Source organism: Amphiura filiformis, chromosome 7 (assembly GCF_039555335.1).
Source record: "Amphiura filiformis chromosome 7, Afil_fr2py, whole genome shotgun sequence".
NCBI classification, from domain to species: domain Eukaryota; kingdom Metazoa; phylum Echinodermata; class Ophiuroidea; order Amphilepidida; family Amphiuridae; genus Amphiura; species Amphiura filiformis.
In genome coordinates this window covers 32,855,700-32,865,563 of record NC_092634.1, presented here as the reverse complement: position 1 = coordinate 32,865,563, position 9,864 = coordinate 32,855,700, and positions in this window count along the sequence as shown.

The following is a 9,864-nucleotide window of genomic DNA, read 5'->3' as shown; positions in this document are numbered from 1 at the left end:
CCGCGCATGCAGATAAGCGTCGCGTATGCGTAGCGTATTTGTGCGTTAACAAATTTCGCGATACTCAACGCGATGCGTTGTTGCGCGCGTGTACCCTGCTGGTACAACAAAGATTTTCTTTCCTTTTCAATTTCAAACACGAGTGGAATAGGGAAATAAAATCCTTAAAATATTACAGTTGGAGTTTACAAATCTGGATTTTTTATTCCTTGTATTTATAAAAAACATAACAAAGTACAAACATATCAAAAAAACTCAATTTTGCGAAAGAAACAATGTCTAGAATACACAGCCGCGTTAAAGACCCATTAAGGGTACTCCTGAGAGAACAAATAAAGAAGCCTTCTGGAACCTTTTTTTTTTTGTAACAACCATTTTAATAACATCAACATGATCCAGGAGAATTAGGGAACAACCCAAAAGTTCGATGAAGCCCTATAAACGAAAGTCCTTTCGTTAGAAGGCTAACCCCCCCCCTCCCTTCTAACGTAAGTTTTCAAATATCGAAAATTCCAACCCGGATTCATAGGATACAGGACCGTCGCGATGGTGGATGGGGATGTGGAGGGGTGCGACAATGCAATTATATTGACCACGTTTAATGGAAGAAACCAATATTCTATTCTATTTTAAAATATTTTTCTTCATACTTTTTAGGCATGAAAAAAATGACTTGCTGGATTTTCAAATAAAAAAAAGAATCAAGGTGCGGTACAGCTGATTCAAAAAATGAACTTACACATTACAGGTTGCAAGTACTGCACTCTATATTGATTTGAAATTATTTTGAACAACCATTGTAAAATGTCAATATCGTACTTCAGAAAATACTAAAAATTTTAAAATTATATATTAAATCCTTTAAAAAGATCAACAACCGATGTTTTAACTACTCTTTTACAAACGTAATTGGACTTTTGACCCCTCCTCCCTAACGAAAGGACTTTCGTTTATAGGGCTTCATCGAACTTTTGGGTTGTTCCCTTAGAGAAATTGGGATTTTTTATCACAAAGAATCAAACGTTTTTTATACACTCAAAACACAAACATTGCACTTAGCTTGTTCTTAGTTTAAACCCTCGACATGTGACTTCGTGAATTTGGTATTAATATAAGGTAATATCCGGTTAAAGTTTGCGATCCGTAAGCATGATAATAGAGCGTCCTCTCCGTCGAGATGTACCTGGCAAGGACTCACGCTCATCTTTTAGTAACTTGTTTAGAAGAAATCGAGTGTTCGTCAATCTAGTCGTTTTCACCAGGGAGACAGAATCGTCACATATCAGACCCAAGTTGGAAAAATGTCAACATTTGGATGTTTGTTATTTGACAGATGCATGATGGAATCCGGACGTACCGTACACAGTTTCATCGCCCCGATATCTTCATGGCAGAAATCGCCATGGTAGGATGAATCCACAGCCAAGCATGGCCATTTTGTTCCGACCTGTTTAATAGTTTTGAGACGCATAATGAGCCGAGGGACATCCGACTACTGACAATAGCCTGGTAATTGACCTCTCTGTGTGTGAGTGAGCATGTATACGCCATGGGTCATCTGCTTTTAGACTGCCTCCACCACATGTCCACGAGTGCGTGCAACTAGCCTACGCTGCGCTATAGTTCGGCACATATAAAATCAGAATTTTGGTCAGTTTTTGAGCTCAATACGCACGTTTCTTTCTCAATACGCAAGTTAACGACTATCATATCCTTTCAACACATATGTTCAAGTGCAAGGAAATAAATATGGCTTCTTTAGAACAAAACAATTACGGGAGATATTCATCATTTTCTACCCCGGTATCCAAAGATTTTCTCCTGAATATCAAATCGTGCTTAGCACATTCACGTGTATCGATCACGTGTATTCATTTTAGTGCCTCTACTGTACAATGTAATTATTAACCAGGCGATGTCTGTGTGCCGTAAGCAAACTAAAGTCACACATTTATTTCCAGAATGCTACTTCATAATAGCCTGTGTGGCTAATTGTGTGGGCTAATCTACAACAAGATCTTTGAAAAGAGTTCTTCTACTGCTCTCAAGCTATGCCGGACCTAGTGTCTCAATACTGTCAAGAGTCCATTTTACCATATTTACAGCGACACCAATAAAAGTAACTGCGGAACATATCAAGAACAGTTTAACATTCCACTCCGGTACAAGGTCTGGTCTGATCCAGGCAATTATCACTAGCAATATGACTACGCATATCAAAACGTGCCTCACTTTTATAAAAGCCATGATCATTAAATTATTTTCAGTATTTGTCGATCTGATAGTTTTAATGTCAGAATTCTTGCAATATGGTTTTTAACAATATCCAACGATATCTGATCCAAAACTATGAGTATGTTCTTCTTTTTTTTTCTCATCAAAAACCTGTTCAGCAAATTCATGAGGGACTGAAGTGTGGTGCAGAGTAGACGTATGCTATGTGCTCTTCAGTAAATCTACGAAGATGTAGTCAAACACCTCAGTAGCACTAAGATAAATCCATCCAGTCACGGAGCGATACACATGATATCTGCCATTTCATTTCATTTAATATTAACAATAATTAAAAATTAGATTTTAATTCTGATGAATACTAAATCGATTATGTGTACAGATGTATGCATATAATATCCAATACAAGAAGGTGTGATTCACATGTGCAGATTTAAATGTGAAATGTGTCAATAATTTCTGATCAATGAATATACATAACGACTTCTCAGTGCCAGAAGTGGGTAAGTGCACTAGCTGCCATGTGGAGCTACCATTTGTAGATGAGTATAATATATGCAACTTGCCAAATGTTCACAGAGCAGATATTACACTTACCCACTTCTGGCACTGAGCAGTCGAAATGTCCAGGGGATAAAATCCTTATATTTATCGCTCTAATAAAAGTGTCGATTTCAAACGAGGATTTTGTGTGTGATTTTTGTTTTTTAAATTGCAATGCCAAATCCAGTCTGTCTATATAGTCAGCATGATTAGCATTCAGGGCGGATCCAGGATTCGAAGTTGGGGCGAGACCATGATCCTTAATTTGAACATGGGCACATGCTTGCGAGATGAAGGGTGTGTCTAAGGGTAGATGCTACTTCGCCTTTCCTATCCTGTATGGCTAATCTACACCACGATCTTAGATGTGTGGAAAGAGTTCTTCTACTGCTCCAAAACTATGCTGGATCTAGTGTTTCAATACTGTCAAGAGTCCTTTGGCTTCCTTTTTACCATGTTTACAGAGACTGTGAAACAGTAAAATAACTCCGGAGTTCTTCTAATGCTCCAAAACTATGCTGGATCTAGTTCTTCAATACTGTCAAGAGTACTTTTTACCATGTTTACAGAGATACCAATAAAAATAACTCCGGAACATATCCAGAACAGTTTAACATTCCACTCTGGTACAAGGTCTGGTCTGAACCAGGCAATTGTCACAGGCAATATGACTACACATAGCAAAACGTGCCACGCTTTTATAAAAGCCATGATCACTAAATTGATTTCAGTATTTGGCGACCTAGAGTGTTAATGTCATAATTCCTGCAATACAATGCTTATGGCTATCCAAAGATATCTGTTCCAAAACTGTGAGTATGTTCTTCGCCGGGGCGGGGTTCTTCGTTTTTCTCGTCAAAAGCCTGCTCAGCAACTGGATGAGGGACTGCTGTGTGATGCTTACATATGCTATGTGCTCTTTAGCCTCTTCTATTTTATAGTGAACATCGTTAATAATGGCCTCGTTAAGACAGTAAATCTACGAAGATATTGCCAAACACTTCAATAGCGCTGGTTCCTTTTAATACGAGAAGTAGATCAGTCCATCCAGCCACAGAACAATACGCATGAGATCTGCTATTTCATTTCATTTCAAATTAGCAATAATTAAAAATTAGATATTAATTCTGATAAATACTAATACTACTCTAATAAATCGATTTTGTGTTTAGATGTATGCATATATTCAACAAAAAGGCGTGATTCACATGTGGCGATTTAATCCATTGTCAATAATTTCTGATCAATGAATATACATAACGACTGCTCAGTACCAGAAGTGGTTAAGTGCAATATCGTCATGTGGAGCTGCCTTGTGTAGATGAGTACCGTATAATATAATATATGCAAATCACCAAATGCGGGCAGCTATTACACTTACCCATTTCTGGCACTGAGCAGTCGAAATGTCCCAGGGATAAATTTCTTATATTTATCGCTCTAAGTAATAAAAGTGTCGATTTTAAATGACGATTTGTTTTTTGTGATTGTTGTTTTTTAAATTACAATGCCAAATGCAGTCCGACTATATCACCATGATTAGTATTCAGAGATTTGAAGTTGAGGCGTGCCAATGATCCTCAATGAAGGGCCCTTAAAAGGTTGAACATGGACGCATTTATATCGCCGTGCTTGCAAGATGAAGGCTGAAGGGTATGTCTGAGGGCCAGATGCTACTTCACCTAAGTTCCTATCATGCAAGATCTTAGATGTCTGGAAAGAGTTCCGCTACTGCTCCAAAACTATGCTGGATCTAGTGTCTCAATACTGTCAAGAGTCTTTTTTACCATGTTTACAGCGACACCAATAAAAATAACTGCAAAACATATCCAGAACAGTTTAACACTCCACTCTGGTACAAGATCTGGTCTTAACCAGGCAATGGTCACAGGCAATATGACTGCGCATAGCATAACGTGCCACACTTTTATAAACGCCATGATCACTAAATTATTTTGTAGTCTTTTTGTGACCTGATAGTGTTAATGTTATAATATATGCAATACAATGCTAAAAGCTTTTAACAATTGTTTGCAAAAATATGTTCAATGCTCCAAAGGTACGATTTGCTCCAAAACTATGAGTCTGCTCTTCTTCTGCTACTTCTGGGTGGTGTCCTATCACAAACCTGTTCAGCAACTGGACGAGGGACTGCTGTGTGGTGCTTCTAACAGTGGATCATGCATATAAATACTATGTGCTCTTCAGCCTCTTCTTTTTACAGAAGGTGAATTTCGTCAATAATGAGCTCTCTAATCACAGTCAAATGATAACTTTAATCACTATACTGTCTAACACTTCAAAAACGTTCAATTCCTTTTCATACGAAGAGAATAAATCCATGCAGCCACGGAACAATACGCACGAGAGATTAGCTGTACAGACTCCCATCTGCCAATTCATTAAAATGAAGAATAATTAAAAATGGACTATTGTTTCTGATGAGTAATATTTTAATGCTAAATAAATCGATCATGTGATCAGATTCACACCATGCATACATTATTTTCATTGTCAAGTAAAATCAATATAACATGGTGCTAGGTGTTATACATAATTTATGTGGAGTTGTTGAACATTAAGGGCTGGGGTATGAACGTTTGAACGGGGACAGTATTTATTTTGGGACATTAGAGCACATCAGACATATCGAATTGCATTCTGAATACGAAGAATGTCATTCTGATATCAAATAATTTTGATTTTTGAAATTCGCAATATGGCAAATCATTAAAAATTGATATTTTTGCTATTTAACAGTATAGTACTTGAAGTAAACTTTATAAATCTGATGATTTATACTTAAAGTGTATGTAGGTGGGATGAAAAGCCGACGATCAATTGAAAATTTTGACCTTTCGTATTGAAGATATGGATTTTTTTTTTTTTTTTTCCAAAAAAAATTAGGTCTTTTTGGGAAAAAAATCCATATCTTCAATATGAAAGGTCAAAATTTTCAATTGACTGTCGGCTTTTCCTCCCTGCTACATACACTTTAAGAATATATCATTAGATTTATATAATTTACTTCGAGGACTGTTATATATCAAAAATTGAAAATATCAAATTTTTATAATTTGTCATAAAATTTGTATTATATTGTGATTTTAAAAAATGAAAATTATTTGATATCAGAAAGACATGCTTCGTATTCAGAATGCAATTCGATAGGTCTGAGGTGCTCTCATGTCCCACAAAAATACTGTCGAAACGCAATAAACGCTCATTTTGGATCCCTTAATGAAATCTGAATGCTAGAACTATAAACACTACACAAAAAGAAAGTCCGCACTTATGTTACCCGTCCTACACCAAAATCTGATCTTGTTATAATAATTTGATCGATAAGGGTATGTGCAGAATTTTGTTAGTTCCAATTTAATACCAAATTTGATACCAAATTGACAAAGACCGATACCAGTTTGACATTTGGGGCATTTTCAAAAGTAGTCTCCTCCGCAGCCAGTTTGGTTACGCTCCCTCCACACAAACAGTCTGCCAATGGCCACTTATAACGCCGTTTCTGATTGGCTACACGTTTGTAGCCGTAGAGCTGTACATACGGGAACTTGATTGACCTCAGTCTAGCTGGCGAGATGGCGGGTCAAACTTGCTCATGAATAATAAAGTAGCCGTCTAGCCGATCGACCAATTGAAAGCTTTGTTTGACGTCAAGCTGGATGACGTCGGCAGAAAACCGTTAGCGAATCAAAAAGGACCAGTTCGTGACCATTGGCAGACTGTTTGTGTGGAGGGAGCGGAACCAAACTGGCTGCTGTGGAGACTATTTCAAAAGTTGGAAATCAAAACGATGTACGCGGTCAAAATTTCTAAACTTGGTCAAGCTCGCTTGCTCGCGATGGATCCCTGATATCAATCTTTGTCAATTTAGAGTGTTTGGTAGCAAATTTGGAGCTAACAAGATTCTGCACACGACCTTATCAATCAAAATGTCATAACAAGATCAGGTTTTGGTGTAGGACGGGTTACATAAGAGCGGACTTTCTTCTTCATCTGACGAAGGTGTTTCAAATAAAGAATTTGCGTTTCGTAATTTTCAATGCCAAATCCAGTCTGACTATAATCTAGGCGAATCTATGATTTGAAATTAGTAGGGTGGGGGCGTGACAGTTATCCTCAATGAATGACCCTCAACTTGTACGCAGGGGTGTCTGAGGTATGTGCCCACTGTGAATTTGGATTTTCAAAATGAAAGGACAAATGAAGCGATATGGTGCACCATTTGTACAATTATTGATTATTTTCCGACTATATCGACTTCTCAGTGCCATAAGTGGGTAAGTGCATTAGAGGTAATGTGTAGATGAGTACAAGGTATATAAATAAATGGAGAATGATCGCCAGAATTCTAATCTCTTAAGTGGAGATTATCCGATTACCTCTATTCAATGAGTCACCAAACTTGAATGACTAGCCACTTCAGCACAAGCTATTGATCTCCACGATGGTTATGAGACTCTACCATGGTTCATTGATCGTCACTCCCAAAATTTCCTCATAGGAATTGACCCTACATTGACCCGTACCGGAAGGCTTGTAAAAGAGACTGTATAATGACGTCAGCTAGTCAATTAGCTGTTCAAAGTCGCCAGTTTTGATAGCTTATAGTTTCAATGTATGATTGTGCGAAAACCCGATGAAATTTGGATGTTCTGTTCTCAAGTTATGAAACTGTTTTCAACACTAGTTGTGCCGTAACTTGACAAATATACTTAGTTTTCATGTTCATATATTAAGCTTTTAAGGGGGTCTGAGGGAGTTCAAATATAGTGCAAATGAAAGCAAAACGGTTTTACCTTCCGATTGTGAAAAAAATATGTTGGGCCAATTTTGGCCAATTGAGTAAAGAGCGAGTAAAATTTACCGGAAGTACTTCGGAATTCAGATACAATCTTTTCATCATCATTAAACTTCTCATTTTATAATAAATAATTATCAGTATTTAGGCCTAAATGATTATTAATATTATTAGGGGCCATCATTTTCTTTGGAGGGGGTTCCAAATAGGCCTATACGGCGGGGGTCATAACTTTTGGAAAGAAAAATAGGGGTCATAGCCTAATTTAATTTTTCAAGAATCATGACCAAAATGTAGGGGTCACAATATAACAGGTATAGGCCTACAGATAGGGTGTTTATTTTATTCAAAAGGACTGATTTCAATGCAATTTTTGGCGAAAATGACATTTTGATATTACATTTTCTGAAACATGAGCACTTTCCAATAAACATTATAAGTAACTGCATTTAGCACCCCATTGAAATAAATGACCAGTGAAACAGACTTAACAATGTAATCAGCTTAGCATAATCAATATCCCCTGAAATTGCCTATTCAACAATAATTGGTCATAACCAACGTAGTACAAAAGATGCTTGGCTAGATCATTCTCCATTTATTTATATACCTCCATGATTATACTGTGTGTATATTGCCAAATTTTCACAGGGCAGCTATTGCACTTTTCTCTTTTTGTTTTCCCTCCTTTCGTCTCTCTTTCCTCCCTGTATTTTTCTTTCCTTTTTTCCCTTAAACAGGCATGAGACAGAGGTTCAATCAAAAAAGTGGAAAAGCACCAAAAAGAAGGAAAATGAATGAATCTCCTATACTTTTGTACAGAGAAGAAAAACTCAAAAAGGAGGAATTCCTCTAATCCGAGGAAGAATCACATCCCTGCTTAAAGAGGAAGCCCCACCAGAGCAGTTCTTCTGGGGTGAACCAAACCTCCCTGGTTATCAAATTAATCAGTGACAAGGTAATCTCTGAATTTGACAGGTACTAATTGATATTTTACTGCCATTGCATCGATTAGCACCTGTCAAATTCAGCGACAACCTTGTCACTGACTAATTTGATAACCAGGCATGTTTGGTTTCACCCCATAAGAGCTCTGACGGGGCTCTTTAAGGGGAGGGGGGCGATCTTAATCACTGAGGGCCACCTGTACCCGTGTCCTGGTGCGTAAAGCGTGATCAAGAAAGTGTGTGGTACACGCTCTGGACAAGGCATCTGACACTGGACTATATCCAGTGGACATACTAAAGAGTAAATCTACCCCTTTGGGTCTGTTTCTATATTTCAAGAAGTATTTCTTCAAATGAAAAGATTTTTTTGGCATGCATCATCAGCAGACTCATAGCATCAAAGATAATTCAAGATAGTTCATACATGTAGTTGACTTCATGTTTGACCATCCCCCTGTAAAAGGATATAATTTTTGTGACTTCTGAAATCAGCAATCTCTCCATTCATCTGTAATTACTCATGAATCAGAACACCTGTGGGATTAGAACTGGGTATGAAAAGGCAATGAGTCTGTAGATGATGCATGTCAAAAATATTTCCGATTGAAGAAATGCTTTTTGACAAATAGACACAAATCCAAAGGAGTAGTTATTCTTGTTTTTGAGAAATGGATTACTTCATCCGGGATTTCCGCCTTACTATCTCTCTTTCTTCCTCTCCCCTCCTCCTTCTCTGTCTTTCTCTTCACAGATTTAAGGGTTAGGGTTAGACTTTAGGATAGGGATCATATACAGAGACACAAAATCAGAAATAAAAATTAAAACCAGATGATTTTCATTTTTCATGAAATACTCCCTTAACCCTAACCCCCTCAGGGCTTTTCCGCGACAGGAAGGGCTTCGCTGGCCAGTGAAACCGCGTTTATATATCACTTAAGCGTCATCACACCATGTGGGATGCACGCACGAACAGTGTATATATCAAGTAGTATTTTGTAGTACTTGGTCCTGAAAGGGTGAAAGAAAAATGTTCTTCAAAGAGACATTTTATGATTCATAGCCTCAATCCTTCCCCCTAAAATTTTTATATCACCAGTGTACAAAAACGTTCTAGCAGATTCATTCCTTCAGCAAAATTATCATCAAAATTCTATTTATATTCTGTTAACAGAACGACTTTGCAGCACAGAAGCCTATGGAGCAAAGTAAATAATATACATAATCATGCATAACTCTCAAATGCAAAACCACAATCAATTAAAAATTTCAGATTTTTTTTCATGGACATACTATAAAAAGATACTTTTTGGACCACACTGTACA